Genomic DNA, 21,089 nt, shown 5'->3' on the forward strand with positions numbered 1-21,089 from the left:
CTCAATAGAAACAAACCTTGGCGAGAAACTGCATTATACGTATAAGCACGGTGTTAGATGATGGGGGGCAGGTGGATGTAATATACACTGATTTTTCCAAAGCCTTTGACACCGTAAATCATGATGTACTACTAAGTAAATTGGGCACTTTCAACTTTTCCCTTCCCCTCAGGAAACTTATGGCGTCATATTTAATGAATAGAAAACAATATGTCTCGTATAAAGGCCACGCATCCAGCGAATTTCTAGTACGTTCCGGAGTACCTCAAGGGTCCAACATAGGACCTCTTCTCTTTCTTCTATTAATCAACGACTTACCGGAACATTTGATTAATTCTAGAAAACTGTTATTTGCAGACGACCTGAAATTCTTTCAAAGAATAAAAAATATTGAAGACTGTGTGTGTCTACAACAAGACATAAATAGGTTGAGTGCGTGGTGCTTGCGCGACGGTCTTTCTCTTAATGCAGCAAAATGCTATTCCGTTACTTATTCTAAACAAAGAACGATCTTAAATTTTCAATATAAACTTAATAATACCAATCTAAAAAAATCTGAAACAGCAAAGGACCTAGGAATATATTTTGACTCTAAGCTAACTTTCACTCACCATATTAACAAAGTAATAGGCAACGCTTACAAACTTACCGGGTTCATTATTAGAATGGGCAGAGACTTTCGAGACACCCAAACACTTAAGGTATTATATTACTCATTAGTGCGATCAAAACTTGAATTCGGGTCTGTTGTATGGAACACTGACAGTATAGTACAAACTACAAAAATAGAGCGAGTACAATCAAAGATGTTACGTTATATGAAGTATAAACTTGAAGGTACTTATCCCAAATTTGATTCGTACAGTAATCTAACAGAGGAGCTCCGAATGCACAGGCTTGACGATCGAAGGACAGTGCGCGACCTGCTGCTGCTCTGGAAAATATATAAGGGAAAACTTCGCTCTCCTCATCGGATCTCACAATTTAAATTACGCGTTCCTAACAATAAGACGCGACCCAATCATCAAACCTTTTTTGTGAATAGAGCGCGAACAAACATTGTCAAGAAATCCCCTATCTGGAGAATGAGTATTCTCTACAATGCCTTAGAAAAGCGTAACAAAAAAATTGATTTGTTCTCTATGCCATATATACAATTTAAAAACTGTGTAATGAATACAATATCAAATAACAGTCACTGAAGCATGTATGAAAACCTGTATCTCTGAACTCTCTAACTGGGCGCCAGCCTGTTGAGTTCATTATTGAAAATAAATAAATAAATAAATAAATAAATAAATAAACTGCCCCATAGCAGTTTCTCCAAACACTGTGCAAGACAGTGCTTCATTACATTATGTTATACTCCACGATTTTTTATTATATTCCACTGTCACTATGCATTGCATTGGCATCGTTATTGAAAACACAAATTGGTAACATTTCCATTGCAGTATCTCATCACACTATATACTATACGTGGTATGTTAGGAAAGTAATGAGACTGGCAACACTGTGCACGAACCGGCAATGCTGCTGCCCCCACCTTCACATGGCAGGTAGTTGAATGCAGGGAGTCGTAACGTACCCAATTTGCGTTACACGGTACGTTCCATTTTGTAGGAGGAAGAGTATGGTTCAACTGCTGGTACCCATGTAACGTAACGAAATGCAATATGTTATAGATTGACGTTACAAGGAACGTAACAAAATGTATTATGGTAGATATTAACGTTATAAAGGAACGTAACGAAATGAGCACATTGGAACATAACGTAATATGCAATATGGTATATACTACCGTTACAAGGAACGTAGTAACGAAATGCAATATGGTATATACTAGCGTTACAAAAACGTAACGAAATGCAACATGGTAGTAAATAACGGTACATAGGAACGTAATGAATGCAATCCTCCGTAACGGAATGAAGTGAAAGGCAATATGGTTAATTAACGTTACATAGGAATGTAGCAAAATGTAAACCACTGTAGCGGAACGGAACAAAATGCAGTTGGGTACATACCATCTGCATAAGGAACGTAAATAAATTCAGTATGGTAGATGTTAACGTTACAAGGAAAGAACAATTCACAAAAGCTAGTAACGTTATAGGCGCGTGACGAATATAATCAATTTAACATCAAGGAAGAAAAAGGAATAGCCCAAATCTCTTACCTTTCATTGGAACATTGCGAAAAATAACTCAGTATATCGTATGGGATTAATGTGAAATAGCGTTAAAAATGTGGTTGTTTGTAAAAAAAATGAATTTCAACCAGGGTTGTTAAAGGGTCAGGAATTTTAAATCAATTCAATTCCGGTTCAGAAGGGAATATTAGCAAGCATAAATGGATCTGGACTGTAAAGAGCCTTTTTATGTATTTCAATTAGTTCCAGGGACCTTTTCTCCTGATCAATTGAAATACGGCACAGGGACCTTCTTTCCGGATCAATTTAAATACGGTCTAAGTTCCATATTGAAATGAAAGAATACGCAACTTGGACGGAATTTAAACTGTGCGATAAAAAAAGTTTCCGGTCTTGTTGCGGAACCCATTAGAATTTATGGCTTCGTGGACGTTTAACAACCCTGATTTGATATTAAATTACATTTTTGGCTCGAAATTGAATAAAGCTTCCAACTAGTGTAGAAATGAGTAGCAATAGGCGTGCGCACGGGGTGCAAGGGGGGAGGGCAAATGCCCCCCCCCCAATCATGGACATCTTTCGATATTTTAGACGCAGGAAAATATGCCATATGCAATTGCATATTAACCCGATAATAGTGTTGCCCCCTCAAGAAACATCACTTGAATTCGAAATTATCGCATTCCTGCATCCCCATTATAATAATTAATGTAAATTACTATGACAAATCAAATTATACGTGTGAAATATATACTTTTAGCTGACATTCGTTGTCTAAAGGGGAGAGGTGGCCATCCTCGCCCCCCTTCCAGATGTCCATGCCCCTATATTATTATACTTTATTCCAGAAATTTAGGGTAGAGGAATCATATCGCCGGTTATTAAAAGATATTATGCTATTGAAGAAAACGAAGTATTTTGAAGCCGGTGAAAGTTCACAAAGGAACAACGGCGGAAGAAGGTGCAGTGGCACAACCACAGGGGGCAGGGGAGATTAGCCCTCAAACTTGTACAGAAATCAATTCTAGGAGGTAAGGAAGGCAAACATTGGACTATAGAAAGAAAGTTTGCAGAATCTAAGAGTAGCAAGACAAAAGGATACTCAAGATGGATTTAGTTTTCACGTCTTTCGTGCACTATTTCTTCCAGACGGCCAAGAGCACCTGCAAGGGGGCACAGAGGGGCAATTGCTCCCTCTCGATTTCTATCTTTATACCAATTTAAAAAAAGTTATATAAACTTGGACAGTAGCTGCTGATTACGGTGTAAGTTTTGCCCGTGTAAGGTAATAAATAGATTTATTATTAATTTTTGAAACCGCACCGTTCATTTATAAACACACTGTATATGAGCCATTGTGAATTCGAGTCAATTTAAACATTTTGCGTTGTTGCGAGATTATCTATTAGGATAAAATTTGGACATAAATAATCTAAGTAGAAAAAGTGCAACTTGTATATCAAAATTGCCATGTCCATCTGATCTCCGAAAGTAGTCTTTAGCACGTCACATTTCAAGTATATGATTGATTTGGTGTTTTGACTCCACTTTATGCACAGTAAGGCTAATCGGGACTGGACCATCAGTTTGAAGTGGAATCCGAACCACTTGTGCCTCCACCGGGTATCGAACCCGGGACCCCTTGATTACTAGGCGACGACGCAACCACTGCGCCATCGGGGAGGCCATTTCAAGTATAGTCCATGATTGAATCTAGTATATGAACGAGATTTGTCCCTCCTCTCAAACAATTCGTGGCTTGTCCCCACCGAACGAAGTGTGTCACTTATAAATTAAGTTTCCGAAAGCAGGCATTATGCATGAACAGAACAAAAAATACTCCTGAAAAATTACAAAAATTATAAGCCAGTTCGTGACCGGGAGTTATTGACGGTCTCCCCCCCCCCCCAACCTATCCGCTTTAGGTTCCGGGTTCGAGTCCTGGTCTGTAAATATCTTTTTTAGGTGTCTCTTCATCAATTTCATCTATTTATCATCCATCTTCATAGTTTCGATTAATTATAAAAGTGACATAAAAGCAAAGCAAAATAAGAACAAATAAAAATAATTGCAAAATGACTACAATGTCAGAACTACATTTGAAAAATAAAATGCGAGCAGAAGATTCATTTTCAAACCGGTATTTGAGTAGAATTGTGTAGACAGACAGCATGCTCCCGAAAGTTGCCAATCCACGTGTAGCATGACCTTCGATACTGGGGTTGCGCTTTTTCAGGAAAGTTTTCTCGACCCTCCTCAGGCGTCTTATCAAGAATGCCTCGGTGTTCGCAGCATTGCCAACTTATTTTTCGTCGGAAAAAATCTTTTTCCTCCTATTTAATCTGCGGTTGGCTCTACAATACATCATATTAAACAAGATACAACAACTGAATTACGGCGAAGTAGGTTAGAAACCCTGCGTGCTCAAGAGCAGCTTCGATAAGGCACCTAAATTGTTTCGAGCTGAACCAGGAAATGGGCGATCTTTATTCCCCAAGGCCATTCCGTAAAACTAATGCCACAAGAAGTTTTCTGTGTGGATTTGAGAGCATGAAATTGTAGGTTGATGATAGTACTACAAGACGTCAAGTGGATTTTTTTTTTCTGTTTCGTTATTTTATATAGCTTTGCTACCTATATAGTTTGAATAACTAATCAATCATTTGATGAGCAGACAAACACGAAGAAGCCGATCCCGTGGCAAATTAGTTAGCGTAATACACTGCGAAGTCTAATGTCGGATTAGAAAATATGGATGGGTCATTTGTCTTTTTACCACTTCCATCACCTATCACATCCTTTATCATCGCGATTAACCGAAAGTGGTAGACGCGAAATAAGAATAGAACCTTTGCATGAATGTACGAAAAAGAGGCAAGGGCACGACCCACCTCGAAAAGGAAAGTCAACCAAAAATTATATATATCGCGCAATTGCATTTTAGCTATAATAATATATGTTAATTATTGCATGAACATGATAACAATGTTTTTTGAGGAGACAACACTGTTATGGGGGAACATGCACCTTGTTTGCACCCCCTGGAAAAAAAACTACCTTGCTTGCCCCTCCCTGGAAAAAAATCCTGTAGACGTCCATGAACCTTTGGTATCGACTTCGGAGTATAAAGCTGCAACGTGCCACCACTCGTAACTCCAGGGTATGCCGAATTGGCAACACACCGCTCCTTGCTCCGGCTGGTCAGTTGGGAGCACCAGTTCTCTCCTTCCTCCAGGAAGGAAACCACCGAATTGCGACACGTGGCAGTAAATAAAATTCCAAATACTTTATAATTAAAATGTCCAAAATCTTTAATCACGAATCGCGCGCGTACATACTGATTCGCACAAGTTAAGAGTTATAATTTATTGGGTCATGCACGCTCGCAGGCAGTCATAAGCAATTTATTTAACACGAGAGTCCGCGCACCGCCTTCACAGTTAATAGCAAGACCTCAACTGCTACCTCAAACGCGAGGTGCAGCATAACAGATTGTTCTAACTTACAATACAAACTCATAACATAAAATAACATAAGAAAAACTGATAATTTATATAACACATCAATGTTAATTAGCGATAGTAAGCTAAAGTTAAGGTTGGCAACAATTAAAAATGTCAACGTGGAAGTTTTTACATCGCCAAGAACACGAAGCGTGGTTCCCCTACTCCTAACATAAACAGTCAATAGGAATACGATATTTTATTGAAAACTAGGAAAAATACTTTGCTATAATATTACAATATTAAACTATATAGAAATAACTAAACTGATTTTATCAAATAAATCAGATTTGCCCTTGTACATAAAAAATGATTAAATAAAGATTTAGTTTATAAGGAAGACAAAGTACTTCAATCTTGTACATTGTTGAACAAAAATCGATATTAAGAAGAAATGTATTTAACTTGTGCTTCAGAAACAATGAAAACGTTGCATATATTATTTGGGATCCTATAAATTCTGAATAAATGTTGCAAAAATACGTGAAAAAGAAAGTAAAAAAAAAACCGTGAATAATATAAAATATAAAGAAACGTAATATATACATGAATTATAAAAACAATTAACTATAAATAATTTAATCCAAGTTCGTAACTTGAAAATATACGAATAAGATAAATGCCAATATACAACTGAAATCTGCCAAACATGGCGGTCGTTAGAAAGCATTGTTTCTTCAATGTACGTATAGCAATAGACCGCGACAGCCTCTTATTTGCCAGGAAATATCAACACGAGAACAGGGATAGGAATTCCTCTTATTTTAGATTTTCTCAAACTAATGGAGTGCATACATTGCTCTAAGCAGGATGCTCTCTACCTTATGATGGGAGCAATGTATGCGCTCGAAACATTGGGCGCTAACACCGATTTAAGCCGGCTCGAAAGCCGAGAACACTGTTCGAATCTCTACAGGAATATAATAAAAATGTATCATACCCAAATGACACATCTGGTGTAATACCTAACGTGCCAAATTTTGGAAAATAGGAGCTGGTAGCGCCACTTCCCCAGGATTATTATCCGTGGCCTGCAAGCAAGGTTCTTGTATGTGTGACTTTTCTGTTTCTCAGACTACGTGTGACTACCTACAAATTGTTTGAAACAAAAACAAACAACTTCCCGACCGATTTCCAAGGCTCGTTTCACCCTAGCTACAAACTACCACTTCGATCACTGCATGCACGAGTGAGTAGTGGTATTCGCGTGTCTTCCCTTTAATGCAAAACCACAATTTGCTCCACAGCATGCTAAGATTTTCGAAAGTAATACTTGTGTGTTAATTTAAATTTTGCCCTGTTCATTCATCTATACAGTATTTACTACTTCCAAATTTGTGTGCCTGTCTTGAGTTTGCATTCTCGTGGCTGCTGCCATATTGCGTAGATGAACGAAAAACACACTCAATATACCAAATTGCTTGTATGTAGACATCAGACGATAAGAGATGAAACAATTGCAGCCTACAATTTCCTTCAATCAACTACAATTGCCATCTGAGTATGAGAAACCACTTGCATTCTAACCGGGTTCGATTCCTGGTTGCCTTGTAATCAAGGGGTCCAGGGTTCGATACCCGGTGGAGGCACAAGTGGTTCGGATCCCACTTTAAACTGTAGGTCCAGTCCCGATTAGCGTTACTGTGCATAAAGTGGACTTAAAACAGCAACTCAAACTCAAACTCGATTCCTGGTGGAGGCACAGTGGTACATTTCCCACTTTAAACTGTAGGTCCACTCCCAATTAGCCTATCTGTGCATACAAGTCAACTTAAAACAAGACAAACTTTCATTCTAACCTCAGTCAATTGTGGGAGCTGCTTAGAAGTAGTAGTGTTGCTGGCATGGTGGACTTCGGTTCTTACTTTTGCTTTTAACAGATAGATACATTTTGAATAATAGTGAAATCAAAGTAATCGATTATTTTACCGAATGACAAAGTTATAATGGAATTGTGTTTTCTCCATTACAGAACAACTACCTAATCTCATTCAATTCCAGTGTTCTATCTGGTAGATAGATATATCAACCTTTGCAATGATGTAAACTTTCAGTGCAATGGCGACAAAGGTCCAATAACTATAATGTAAAAACTTTAAAGGTTTCCTGACAAAATAAAAAATGTACAGATCATTTACATTCTCAATGGACATGTTGAAAAAAGACTAATATTCATTTTTTTAAATTTATTTTTTTAGCGTAGGTAAAAGGAAGTCACTTGAATAAAGTGGGAATATAATCAAAATGTTCATCAGGTATTCATTGATTTAAAAAAAAACATATGATTCGGTCAAAAGAGAGAAATTATATATTATATTAGTCGAATTTGGAATACCTAAGAAGCTTGTTAATATGATAAAAGTATGCACCAGTAAAACAAAGTAAAATTCGTGTGGGTAATTATGTGTCTGACAAATTTACAATTCATGATGGGTTAAAACAAGGAGATGCATTATATCCATTGCTCTTTAATTTTGCCTTAGAATATGCTGTTAGGAAGGTAACAGAAACTAACGAAGGACTAAAATTAAATGGTGTGACTCAGTTGTTAGCATATGCAGATGATGTAGACTTATTAGGGGGATGATATAAATACAATTAAGAATAATGCTAAAATACTTTTCAAAACTGCTAAAGAGATAGGTTTGGAAGTTAACAAAGAGAAAACTAAATATATGCTTACAGGCCGAAACCAAGGGTTAGGTAATAATCAAAATCTAATTATTGATAACAACTCGTTTGAACCAGTTTCCAAATTCAAATACTTAGGAGTAATATTAACAAATGAAAATTATATTAAAGAGAAAATAAAAAGTAGGCTTAATTCAGGAAATGTATGTTACTTCTCTCTTCATAAACTTTTGTCTTCTAGTTTAATAACTAAGAAACTAAATGTTAAAATATACAAAACAGTAATTTTGTATGTAGTGCTCGTATTATATGGGTGTGAAACTTGGTCCCTTACATTGAAAGAGGAACATAAATTGAGAGTATTTGAAAATAAGGTTCTTAGGAAAATCTTTGGACCTAAAAGGGATGAGGAGACAGGTGAGTGGAGAAGGTTACATAATTTAGAACTACATAATTTGTATTCATGTCCAGATATTATTAGAATAATTAAATCAAGAAGACTTAGGTGGGCAGGCCATATGGCACGAATGGGAGAGGAAAGAGGAGTTTATAGGATTCTTGTTGGGAAACCTGATGGTAAGAGACCTATAGGAAAGCCAAGACCAAGATGGAGGGACAACGTTGTGATGGACCTAAAGGAAATCGGTAGGAATGGAAAAGAGTATATAGATCTTGCTCAAGATAGGGACAGATGGAAGGCCTGTGTTGCTGCAGCCATGAACTTTCGGGTTTAAGAAAGCTACAGAGTTAGTTAGTTAGTTTAAAAGGAAGTAGCTAAAAATGAGTAAATAAAAAATATTACGTAGCAGAGTGGTTAGCACAGCGCACTACGACGCCAGGGGTCCCGGTTTCGAATCCCGACCTGCACATGAGTGTTCTCTGTGAGTGTCCCTTCATCAGTTTCAGCATTCGTCGCTCATGCTCATCTTCGCTTTCTGAACCGCCAGGTGTACAGCACGTGGCGTAGCGTTTCGCGTCCGAATTCCAGGAACAGGCAACTTACGGTTACCTGACCAAGTAGCGTTTCGTCCGAGGGCTTCCATCCTAATAGTGTTTAATGAAGAAAACTCTTGCTAACACTCTTAAATGCCCCATCGAAGAAAATATATTTTTTTGTTTTAATATTTCTTTCCCTCTGGAAATTGCAAATCTCACCTTCGTAGTTGTCAGATAGTAAGAAAGTGTTGCCATCTGCCATGACTAAAATTTCTAGATCCAAGTTCACTTCCTCTCGACGATTTGTTTTGATTTGATTTGTTGTTTTAAGTCCACTTTATGCACATTAAGGCTAATAGAGATTGGACCTACAGTTTAAAGTGGGATCCGAACCACTAGTGCGTCCACCAGGTACCGAACCCGGGACCTCTCTCTCGACAATTTGTCTTGAGTCTGCACTCCGCTGTCTATGCAATGTAGTTTTAAAAGTTGTAAACCGAGGTATACTAGTCACCAATTCGATCGCAGCCAGTGGTTAGTCAAGGTGTGACTCATCATCAGCCAGGCTCGAACGAAACGCAACTCCTTAAACCGTCGCAGACGAACTGTAGCATTTTTCTAGAAATTTCGCTTTCGGACGAAACGCTACTGAACCCAATGCCTGCTCCAAGTTGCACAGCTGCTTTCGGAGCTCTTGGTATGGAAAGGGGGTGGGGATGAGGAAAGGGTCTTGATTTTTTATACTGAAGCTCGTTCATTTCGTTCTCCTATTTCTCTTGGTTGAATTTTCTGAGATACGGAATCTACCTCATTTTGCTTTTCATTACGTTTTATTGCGTCACCCACGGTACGCTTACATGTACTTTGACATTTTCATTTCCCTGTACCCTTTGGTTAGGTACGGTAAAAATAAATAGCTGGCATTCGTCAAATGTTGTATTTTTGTTTTTGTTACCCATTTTTCTCGTACTTCAGTCAGGGAGCAATGCAGCTACTGGTAACAAACGTAGTCAGGAAGTAGCATCAATTGTTCCTTCCCCGCACTGTAGTTGACCAGTAAAAAAAAACTATGTAAAGCCTCGTTTCTTTTACCACAAATTTGCCGTGCAACATGACGCGCGGCATGCGACGCTGCATGTGCCAAGCATTTGTTGAAATGGAAACTGTCTGCAACATGCCGCGGCGCAAGTGCCGGGGACAAAATTGCCCCAACAATTAAGACGCATAACATGCGCCGCGGACAATGGAAACAGCCTGCAGCAAGTTCCTGGGGCATGCGCACTAGAGTAGAAACAGACGACCCGACTACAATCTGTGGCCCAACAAGATTTAATAACAATGCAAAATCACTTAGTCATTCTTACAAAGTTTTCGTATCCACTTTGAAGACGTAAGTCTCTCATCAACGAGTTATATGCTCCTTCCGAATTTCTTTTCGCTAGAAAACTTCTAATCCACCATCTAGGTCGTTTTCGCCTCTTATTTTTACAAGTTCATGGTACGCGCCTGCCATAACCACAAAACCCGCCATAGTTGTATTGTTCATCTTTACACAAGTTAAATCACTACCAAATTATTACAATACAAGAGAAGAAACACTGACTACTCTAAATCACAATGGAACAACGATACAATCAAGTCCTGCACTCCGGTGTTGTTGCGGGCGTATTTTGCAGAAGTAGTTTTGAATTGGAAACAGTGCACTGAATGACGCGCAACATGCGCCGTCACATGTTGCGCGTCATTGGTCTGGATAAAAAAAGGTAAAGTGCTCCCCTGTGCTTAGCACCACGCCATGAAGGCGTATAGGGGGTGTGGGGGTAACGCCCCACACTTTCTTGATCCGGTCGTGAGTGGGGGTGATGTGATCAGCATCACGCCCCTGACCGCCTTTACCACCCAGGGTTTCCCCCAGGTACCCATGTTATTCGACGCTGGGTGGGTGCCGGGGCCGCTTCCATCGTTAGAAAAGTTCCCGGATTTGAACCGGCCGGGGATCGAACCCGGGACCTTTAGCATGGTAGTCAGACGCGTTACCGACTGAGCCACCGCGGCCAACTTGGTCTGGAACTTGTCAGAATGGAAACGTAGCTTAACAGAAACGGAAGGCTTTCACGATTTGTCTGAATATTAAAGTGATCTCTTTTTTCACACCCAAACATAAACAACTATTTTCAGATTTGAAAACGTAAAAGGGGTGTAAGGGGTGACCTTCCACGTATTACATCCAATCCTCAACTTCATTCCACGTAGTACATCCAATCCTCAACTTCATTCTACGTAGTACACCCTGGACTGCTCTTTCCAGACTAACGAGACTCTGGCGACTGGCCCTATGGCCAGTATAATTCTGTGTGTTCTCCTGCTTTCTGTCATATGCGCTGAGTGCCCCTTTACAGCCTCAGCTTTTAACCTGTCAGACTGTTTTAATATTTCAGTTATGCGACATTACAGTTATGTTATTTGTTATGGTAAGGGGTTGCACCCCATATAACGTAGCGGGTGCAAAATAGCCTAAGTGCTGACGCACCCAAAATTTTAAAAAAAAGTTACATATAACTTTAAGAAATGCGTATAAATATTTCACCATCGTTTATATATATGTACATGTTGTTAATTTTCAAATATTGTGAAGAAATGCAGCAAAATGCTACGTATTTGATTACTAATGTGAGCCACTGTATATGTTATGTTTTTATTTCATGAACGATGTATGGTCAAACATTACTTTGCAGAGCTCCGTGGCGGAGTGGTTAGCACAGTGCAATACGACGCCACAGGTTCCGAGTTCGGATCACAGCCTGTGCATTATTTTCTTTGTGATGTCCTTTCATCAATTTTGTCATTTCATCACCCATCCTCGTCTTCGCGATTAGCCAAAAGTGGCATAAAACCAAAGTTAAATATAACAAATCAAAATCAAACATTACTTGGCATGACAAGAATGGATAGGTTATTTTGAAGCTGCTGTTATTAAAAGCAAATTGTATGTAGCTTTCCTAGACAGAAGTTTCACACACAGAAACTGATTGATTGGATAACGGCTGCGGATTCCTACTCGAGCAGAAAATATATATATTTCCATTTATTACTTACAACAATAGCAGACTGATTTCCTGCTAAATCAAAGAAAACTTGCATTCACAGTTACAAATTGACGTGTTGAATGAACTTAACTACAGATTTCTCTCACTCCAATTCTGATTAATCGAACAGCACACCACAACGTGGGTCATTATATATTTCCAACTTACTCTCGAGTTCCTCAACTAAAAATAAATTGACTGCGAGACAAAAACTCCTCTCCGATAACACATTATATGCAGAGCATACGTTAGTTAAAATTCCATCTTAATAATAATTTGAATTCTTCAAGTAGTAACTACAAATATAATTTTTCATACATATTTTCTTAGCAAAATATGAAGTTCCTCACTTCACAAGGATAACATATACACAGTATTTCACAAGAGTTTTTTTTAGTTCGAGCTAGTCGTAGGCCTAATATGAATATAAACTTCACTTCATTACTTAGTTAAAAAAAAAAGTACCAGGCAATCAGAATTCGAGGGCAAGCCAGAAATTATTTGTAGTATCTCATGTATCAAGGGGGCTTTTTAAGTAAAATGAAGGATACATACCACATGCTTAGGTCAATTCAGAGTAGTAGAAACGTAATTATACTGCATGTTGCAACTGAAACCGTAGCCTCGAAGGCCGAAGTCGTTTAGTGATCCTGCCCGACCCTGTGGCCGAGTGGTTAGCACATCGCGCTGCGACGCCAAGGGTCCCGGGTTCGAAGCATCCCCCTTCATAGATTTAATATGATCATCATTCATCTTCATCGTCGCGATTATCTACAAGTGGCAGGAAAAAAGCGATATAAAACATGAATAATACAAAAGTATAACAAACAAAAGAGGATAAAAGGATGAACTGAGTTTGAGTTAATGATAGGAAGTTTTATAAAATTACTGTTTCTTGAATAATCTTGTCATTTGTCCCGATTGTATTTCTCAGTCACACGTTGCTCAATGTCCATGTCGACTGCCGTTCTTGCGTTCTTGAAAATTACTTTCTTGTCTGTCTATGCCCTTCTTTCAAACGTTGTAGGTAGGCGGGCGTTCTGTCTGTTTCTACACCAAAAAGTTTAATGCACCTCCCGTCCAAGAAGACAAGAATTACTGAAAGTAATTTTCAAAATTGTAAGCGGATGAGGGCCCTTGTAAATGATAAAATATACTGTCCTATTATTCCCTTAGTTTTGAGAATCACTTTCCATACAATTCTTGCCTTCTTGAGAGTCCAATGGCCCTGTCTAGCTACAGACCAGTTGCACAAGCGCGGTTTCGTTTGTTTCGAACAACAATTCCATCTAACATTTCGTTTCTACGCATTTTCTACTTGCCAAAAGTGCCTTTCATATAGCCCCAAGGCGTTGTCTACTCCGATGCTTCGTGATCGAAGGTCACGTGTACAAAGTTCGAGGATTCAGATTTTCCGATTTTGCGTGGTGCTGCTGCTATCAGTTCGGTTCGCCTTTTCAAGGTCGCGCAACAAGCAATTATTTTTCGTCTTCCGATAGGAGAAAGCTTGCCTCTCGCTTAGGTGGACGAACGCGTGGCACGGATGATTTTTTGGCTCGACCGTGGTTGGTCCTTTATGTTTCGTCCTTCAGCAACTTAATCTAAGCGCGAATCATTCTCATCGCCAAACGCCCGACCCTGTGGCCGAGTGGTTAGCACATCGTGCTGCGACGGCAAGGGTCCCGGGTTCGAATCACGGTCGGGCTTGGTTGTATGTGAATGTCCATTCATCAATTTCATCACTCATCCCCATCTTCGCAAATTAGCTTAGAGGCACAAACCGCGAAGTAAAATAAACTAAATCAATCAAATCAAATCGCCAAACAACTATATTTTTTTAAAAAAAATGATGTAATACATGTAAACAGACAGACAGAGAGAGAGAGAGAGAGAGAGAGAGATAGATATAAACGTTTTCCCTCAACAAACGTTTGCTTTGCTATCGTATAAAGTGAACGTACATGTTAAAATTCATCTAGCATAAATAATCAAATTAGAACAAATTCACATAAAGCGATTAAGTATGCAGAAAAGAAATATATTTGTGGTAAATACATACATAGTTAATAAGTAAATTCCAATAACCAGAACTTTTGTCACGCCGAATCTTGTTTACGGATGTTTTCAAACGTTTTGTTTTACAATTTAATTTTTTCACTGACATCCAAAACGAAAATACGTATTATAACTTAGTGACTTTCAAGGGGTCAAAGTACTGTAATGTTAGTGTGCTGCCGATCATAATTATGAGGCTTCTTCGAAAACGCCTTCGATAACGGTATTTGCTATTCGTAACGGATATGTGTATCACTTTTTCGAAACAGACTTTTGTGGAGGAAAAGAACTGTAACGTTACAAAAGTAACGAGCACAATTATACGAGAGACCTATGTTATTCTCTCCGGAACACGGCATCGCACACGGTATTGCACATCGGAACGTCTGTATGATACCAGCTATAAATAACGTTGTTGCTTTGAAGAAAGGAGTGTAACGTTTTTACAGCCGTGACCTCAAATAAGTTACTGGTTAATTGTAACGTTACTATCACTTTCCACACACACTAAAGTTACTAGTCAATACGTGACGAACCTCTTTCTTACCCTGTAACGTTACTGGTTGCCGGCAATGGATGTAACGTTAAAGTGTCACGTGAAGACCTACTCCTTTAGAGATCAGTTATGGTTCGGTACCGTTATGCACACCTGTAACGTAATGTTTATATACCTGAGGTAACATTTCTGTTCACGAAAAAAGTTATTCTGTTTCTGGTTGTAACGTAACGGAAACCGTAATTGAAAATACCGTTCCATTTCGTTACGTTACGACTCCCTGTTATAAAGTGAACATAACAAACAAGTTTACACTAATAAACTTTTTATTTACATGTCCCAATGTTTTATATTATTTATATTAGTTATAGTTAGTATGCTTTCACGAGTTCCTGTTGCATATTAAAGTTAATATTTTGCTTTTAATGAAAATTGTCTTGGAAATTGCAAAATTAAAATTAATAGTTTTTGTGTGTGTGTAATATATATATATTTTTTTTTTTTTTTCGATAATTAACTTTTATTTTAGCATGACAATGCAAACGTATTATGAATTGTGGCCACACAATGGTAAAGCAGACTGTTTGGCTAGAACTTGAAAAGGTTTACACTACTATATCCCTTTTCCTTTTATACCTAATTTGTTACTGGTTTCCCTTCCAGGCTGGCACTTCCAGATTCCCTGAAGCCACACAATGGTGTCCAGTCTGATGTGTTGGTAGAAGAGGCACTTGCTGTCAATCTGACTGAACCATAGCCAAAATCCTGTAGACAGAGAAATTCCAGGACTGCAGATCTCATTGTCCGTTACCTGTTACTTACAAATATTCGTTGAGACAATAAGAGAATCCTTCTTACGGACAATTGAGCCAAAATTTTTAAACATGTGAAATTCGTGAAACTTGTGTAAAACAGATTTAATTCTTGGAATCTCAAACTACCTGCAACCCCTCGACTCTCACTTCTGGCCATCCTCTTTCCAATGTTTCTAACTTCAAGCTGAAAATTCTTTGTGTTACACAAGGTTAAACCATGTTACACCTGCTATAATAGACAGACATGTGTGTTCACATTACAATTTAATTTCTCTTCACAAAATTCAAGTATTATACATAATTCAGAATGAAAAACGTAGTTTGCTAGATATGCCTGAAACAAATGTTGTAATTCATAGGCAGAAGTTGGCATTTCAAAATTAAACATTTTGTATTTCTCAATTTTCTACTTTGTGTGAGGAAGAATAATACCTGAGGGAGCAAACAATCAAAAGAAAAATGGCCATGCTCTACTTTACGTCCCTCTGAGTATAGCTGCTTCACCACAGATGTTGATTTTAAAATTAATAAGCTCATGTTTCTAATAACATTCTAATTTCTAACTCGCTCAGCAAATTAGTAGAATGAAATAAAAGGGTTAAACTCAACTTTCAAGAGATACACATCTCATTTTACCAGGAAATTGATTGACCATGCATGCATACATATCTGATTAAACTGTTGCTGTAGCTTTTCGCATGTTTTATGCAGATTGTTCAAAAATTAATTTCAAAGGTTTCAAACCCACAGATGTCAAGGACACAAATTTGTATCCCTTTTGAAGAGGTTGTGAAAAAATCCCTACAAACCTCTTCAAAGACACACAAATATATGCTTCGCAAAGCCATCTCTTGAAATCATAACCTGTAAAACACAAAATTAGAAGATTGTTACGTAGATGAGCATATAAATTTTAAACACAACAAAATTTAATTCAATGTACATTTTTAAAGTTCAGTACAAATAAAACCAATAAGAATTATTTTATTTATCTCTCCCTAGATTGAGAAAATTTCATATGGATTGTTGTTTTCAATTTCTAGAAATGATTTGCAAGCACGCTTGTGGAAGTACTAAGTCAGCACTTTGAGGTTATATTCAAACCACTTGAGAGGTCTGCCCAGTATTTGTGCTGTGTCTATCTGCAACTATGCCTAAGCAAACAACCATTTTGGGAAGGATACATTACTGCCCTTTCCTATTATGTTCTCAGATGCAAGCTTTAAGACATATCTTTCTAGATCAAAAAAAGGGATTAGCAGTGTGCTGAATCAAAGAAAAAGGCTCAACACTAAAGAGGTTAAAGTCGGGAAAGAATACAAACTGGATCAATCTTTTAATGTGTAGTCATGAGATTGTGTGTGTACTTTGTTCACTTTTGCTTGAGATAGTTCTATGAAACAATAGCAAAATGAAACATCACATCTACAGAATGAAACTGTTAGGTGAAAGTATAAAGATTGTATTGTAAATACTTTCTTACCTCAGAGGCTGTTATTGGTTTAGTAGACACCTCTATCATGCTTACAATTTTCCTATGGCACAGCCACTTGCTCATCTCATGCTGGTCGATTTCCAGTAACTTAGATAAGACATGTAAATGTCTTATCATTTGGCTAAAATAACAAAGAAAAAGGACTAAAGAGATGGTTACTATGACAACAAGTTTAAATTCTATAGCACAGAGCATTTCTAACTATTATCTTGACAATCTCCACGTGGGGTGTAGTCTTTGGATAATTTTATAGTTTTTGTCTTTCTACATTTAAAGTATAGGCAAGAATTCTATTGAAACTGATCATAGATAATTATTTTTAGCTTACGAAATTTTAATTAAAGTGAGGAAGATCACCCACACCAACATACTTTGTCCATTAGTTGTATTATCAAGAGCTGAAGTATAATAATTCTGAATGTGTTTGTACATCCTACTTGTAAGTATTGGAGGGCAATAGTAAACAGAATGAGAATTCATTGAAATCTGCAATACGTATTATACATTTGCATTAGCCTAAAGGACCAAATGGCTAAATATCACTAAACCTTAATTATGCTACCCTCTTCGTTACTTTCTCATCTTTAGGAATTGCTTCGAGAATGTCTACGTTACCGAGCTTAAGAACGGATGCCAAAATTTGAAACATGTGGATTTGTTTTCTCTGAGAAACCCAGTAGTGGCAAGGCATGTCGTCTCTCCTCGAATGTACATTGGTCATCTATGCCATCTATTGTAGGACTTCCCCCTTGATTTGTGTAGCGGAATTCTTCCTGGGAACCTTGAAAAGTAAAAATAATGCTGTGTGAAAGGCAAACTGAAATAGAATTCTCATTAGGGTTACTTTTCCCCCAATTACAGTGAAACCAAGAAGTTTCAATTACTTCAAATAAAAACTTGTTACTTTCTGCATTTTTCAAGCATCTAATTTTATGCAAAATATTGAATATTGTATGCATTTATAACATTGCAGCCTACTGCCAAATATTTGGAGGAAAGAAGAGTTTACAGAATTCTTAATAGGAAATCTGATGGTAAGAGAGATCTGTAGGAAGGCCAAGACGAAGATGTGGGGGTAATGTTGAGATGGACCTAGAGGAAACCAGTAAAGGATGAAAAAGATTAATCCAATCTTGCCCAGGATAGAGACAGATGGAAGGCTAAAGGCTTATTTTGTTGCAGCCATAAACCTTCGGAATGCTAGAGTTAGTTAGTTAGAACATGTCTTATTATGTAGGTACAGACAAGGATTAGTTGGTAGAGCAGTCAAAGGTTGAAGCTCACCAGTTCAATGAAGATATATTATTATTCATGATTGTACAGAAATACTTTTAAGACCTAACAGTAACTTACTTACTTACATAATAATGATTAAACTAGCTTCCCTGCATTATGAAAAATCATCTAAAATGGCTCCTTACTCAATGCAGAAAATTTTAAATTAGCGAGTCAAGTCACAGAAAATATTTTTCTAGGTTATCAATTTTGGGAGAGTAAGAAAGTAAGAAATTATGTCAGGTTCATAATTCAGAATTTTGCGACTGTTGATACATTAATTTGTGATGCTGTGATCATTAGTATCATGTCCAGTGCTTGATGGTTTTCGGAACTATGATTTTATAAGCATCACGAAAAAGTGGTATTTTAATCAGTTCGCTACAGTAGCAGTTCAGAAATTTGTTTTTGATGGAGTCAACATGCATGTAAGAACTTACCATGACGACACAAACAAATCTTAAAATTTCAATTATGTAAGCACGAGATTCAATTAAACGAAAGCATTTACGAAGATGCAATTCCTTTCATTCAGGAAGATGCCTTGATGAACACAGCTGGTAAAATATATGGTAATTTCTTTCTTCTGGAGCTTGGAAGACAACAGGTGACTTTTCTAGCAAGTAAGCTCTCATACTTGCACCAATTATATAGTATTGTTTGCTAAAAGTCTATTTCAATGAACTTTCCAAACCATCTTGTTTTAGAATTTCGTATTGCCTGACATGAACAGAAAATACTATAAATTGGAAATGTAATTTTTCAAATTTGTACTATGCAATCTTTTCATTTATTTAGTAATCATGATACTAATTACTTTCAATACTTCAATATAAATGCATGGTTCAATGACAAATCAATTGAAAGAACAATATGCTATATATTCTCTCATACCTCCATTATAGGGCTTGAAGCCAGGACTTTCTTCTCGATTTGAGTTTGTGGATGAGCCACAAACAGTTGCAAAATATTGCATTACATATTTTGCAGAAACTGTCGTCCCTTCTCCAGAAGCAATAATTGACTGGTCTTGATCCTCCCTGAAAATAATAACTTTGTACAAAAGACCTGCAATATGACCTGACCATGCAATGTAATTTTGATAATTATGAATGATAACACTGGGGAACAGTGAAATTGCGGCACAGTGTTTGAGAGCTAATTTAGGGCAATTTCATGCTGCTGAATAATGATATAATAATATATTTCCTGAATTGGCTCTAATTTATGAAATAAATGCAACTAAACCAAAATGGCGGAAACATAAGACATACATATAAATGAACTTCCAACAACAATTTAATGTTTGTTTTTGTGATTACAATCATTATTATAAAAATAAATTTATATACGCCTATGATCAAAATAATTAAGAAAATATGCACATAATGAAGTAACAAACTATGTGAAACTTTTTCTATACGATTTCCTGCTGTATTGCTTTTTAGGACAATCCCTCTGTAAGCTCCAACAGTAGTCGGCCATCAAGTGGCGATCCCACCGTCCCTGTTACCTTTCTTCCCGTTCTTCACTAAAATCACCAACGTTCTCGGGGAATCTGTCAATGTGGCTATGTAGAAAATGTATCTTCACACTCATATTAGATCCCAATTTCTCAAAATTTTTCAACATATTTCCAACTATATCGGGGTACTTTTCTGCTCTGTGATTCCCCAAAAAGTTTTTGACGATGGACACAAAGCTCAGCCAGGCCTCAGATTCGATGTAAGACATGTAGGTTGTAAAATTGGCATCATTTTTAAGTGTACGAATTTGTGGTGGTCCGTCAAAGATTCCTGCCTTCAATTTTTCAACACTTAGTCCTGGAAAAGTGTGGCATATATATTTGAAACAATCACCACTTGTATGTAAGGCCTTGAAAAACTGTTTTATCAACCCAAGTTTAATATGCAGTCCCGGAAGGATGATTTTGTCCCTATCGATCAGCGGTTCATGAATGATATTAGCTTTTCCCACTAATATTTTCCCTTGGGGGCCAAACTTTTATCGTCCAATGCTTTTCTCTAGCACGACTATCCCACAAACATAGGAAACAGGGATATTTTGTGTACCCACTTTGCTGTCCTAGTAAAAAAATCACCATCTTCAAATCCACACACACGAGCCACTTATGTTCAGCATATTCAATTTTTTTCTAAAACCATTTTTATGTTTTGGTATTCTTCCTTAAGGTTTGTTGAGTGTCCGATATATTGCCTAGCAATGCTTCATAAGTTGCCTAGCAACAATTTACAAATAAATAAATAAGTTTCTTATGGGAATTTCAGCCCATAATCAAATTTTGATATTACCGAGAAAAGCGTAGAGTAATTTTACCTCCTACATTTTCCATGGTGTGTTTATTTTTATAACTGGAGTCAATTCATCTGAACCAATCATACAATTGGCAATCACAGCTGTTTTGTGTGCTGAAACTGTTATTAAACTTTATGGCGCAAAATAAAATATTGTTTTTGTTCCCCAGTGTAATCTAAATCCAGTGATCAGAACGCTAAATTTTAAAAGTAGCTTCGCTACAGCTACATTTACCAAAAAATAGCTCTGCTACTCCTGTTCGCTACTCGCTACTTCTTGCACTACTTCTGCATAAAAAAAAACAACCATCTGGATATTAAAAAAAAAAA

General features: G+C 37.3%; 1 protein-coding gene across 1 annotated transcript in view; it reads left to right on the plus strand.

The window, feature by feature from the left end:
* LOC146002305 (uncharacterized) overlaps positions 1-16,642 on the plus strand; it is a 61,826-nt gene extending 45,184 nt beyond the window's left edge. Inside the window, exon 5 of the mRNA XM_083140017.1 lies at positions 15,523-16,642. The gene's annotated coding sequence lies outside the window, so the exon portion shown is untranslated. The remainder of the gene's footprint in view (positions 1-15,522) is intronic.
* Positions 16,643-21,089: the final 4,447 nt, after the last annotated feature.

The sequence above is a fragment of the Lepisma saccharinum genome, chromosome 18 (assembly GCF_977018435.1).
Source record: "Lepisma saccharinum chromosome 18, izLepSacc3.1, whole genome shotgun sequence".
NCBI classification, from domain to species: domain Eukaryota; kingdom Metazoa; phylum Arthropoda; class Insecta; order Zygentoma; family Lepismatidae; genus Lepisma; species Lepisma saccharinum.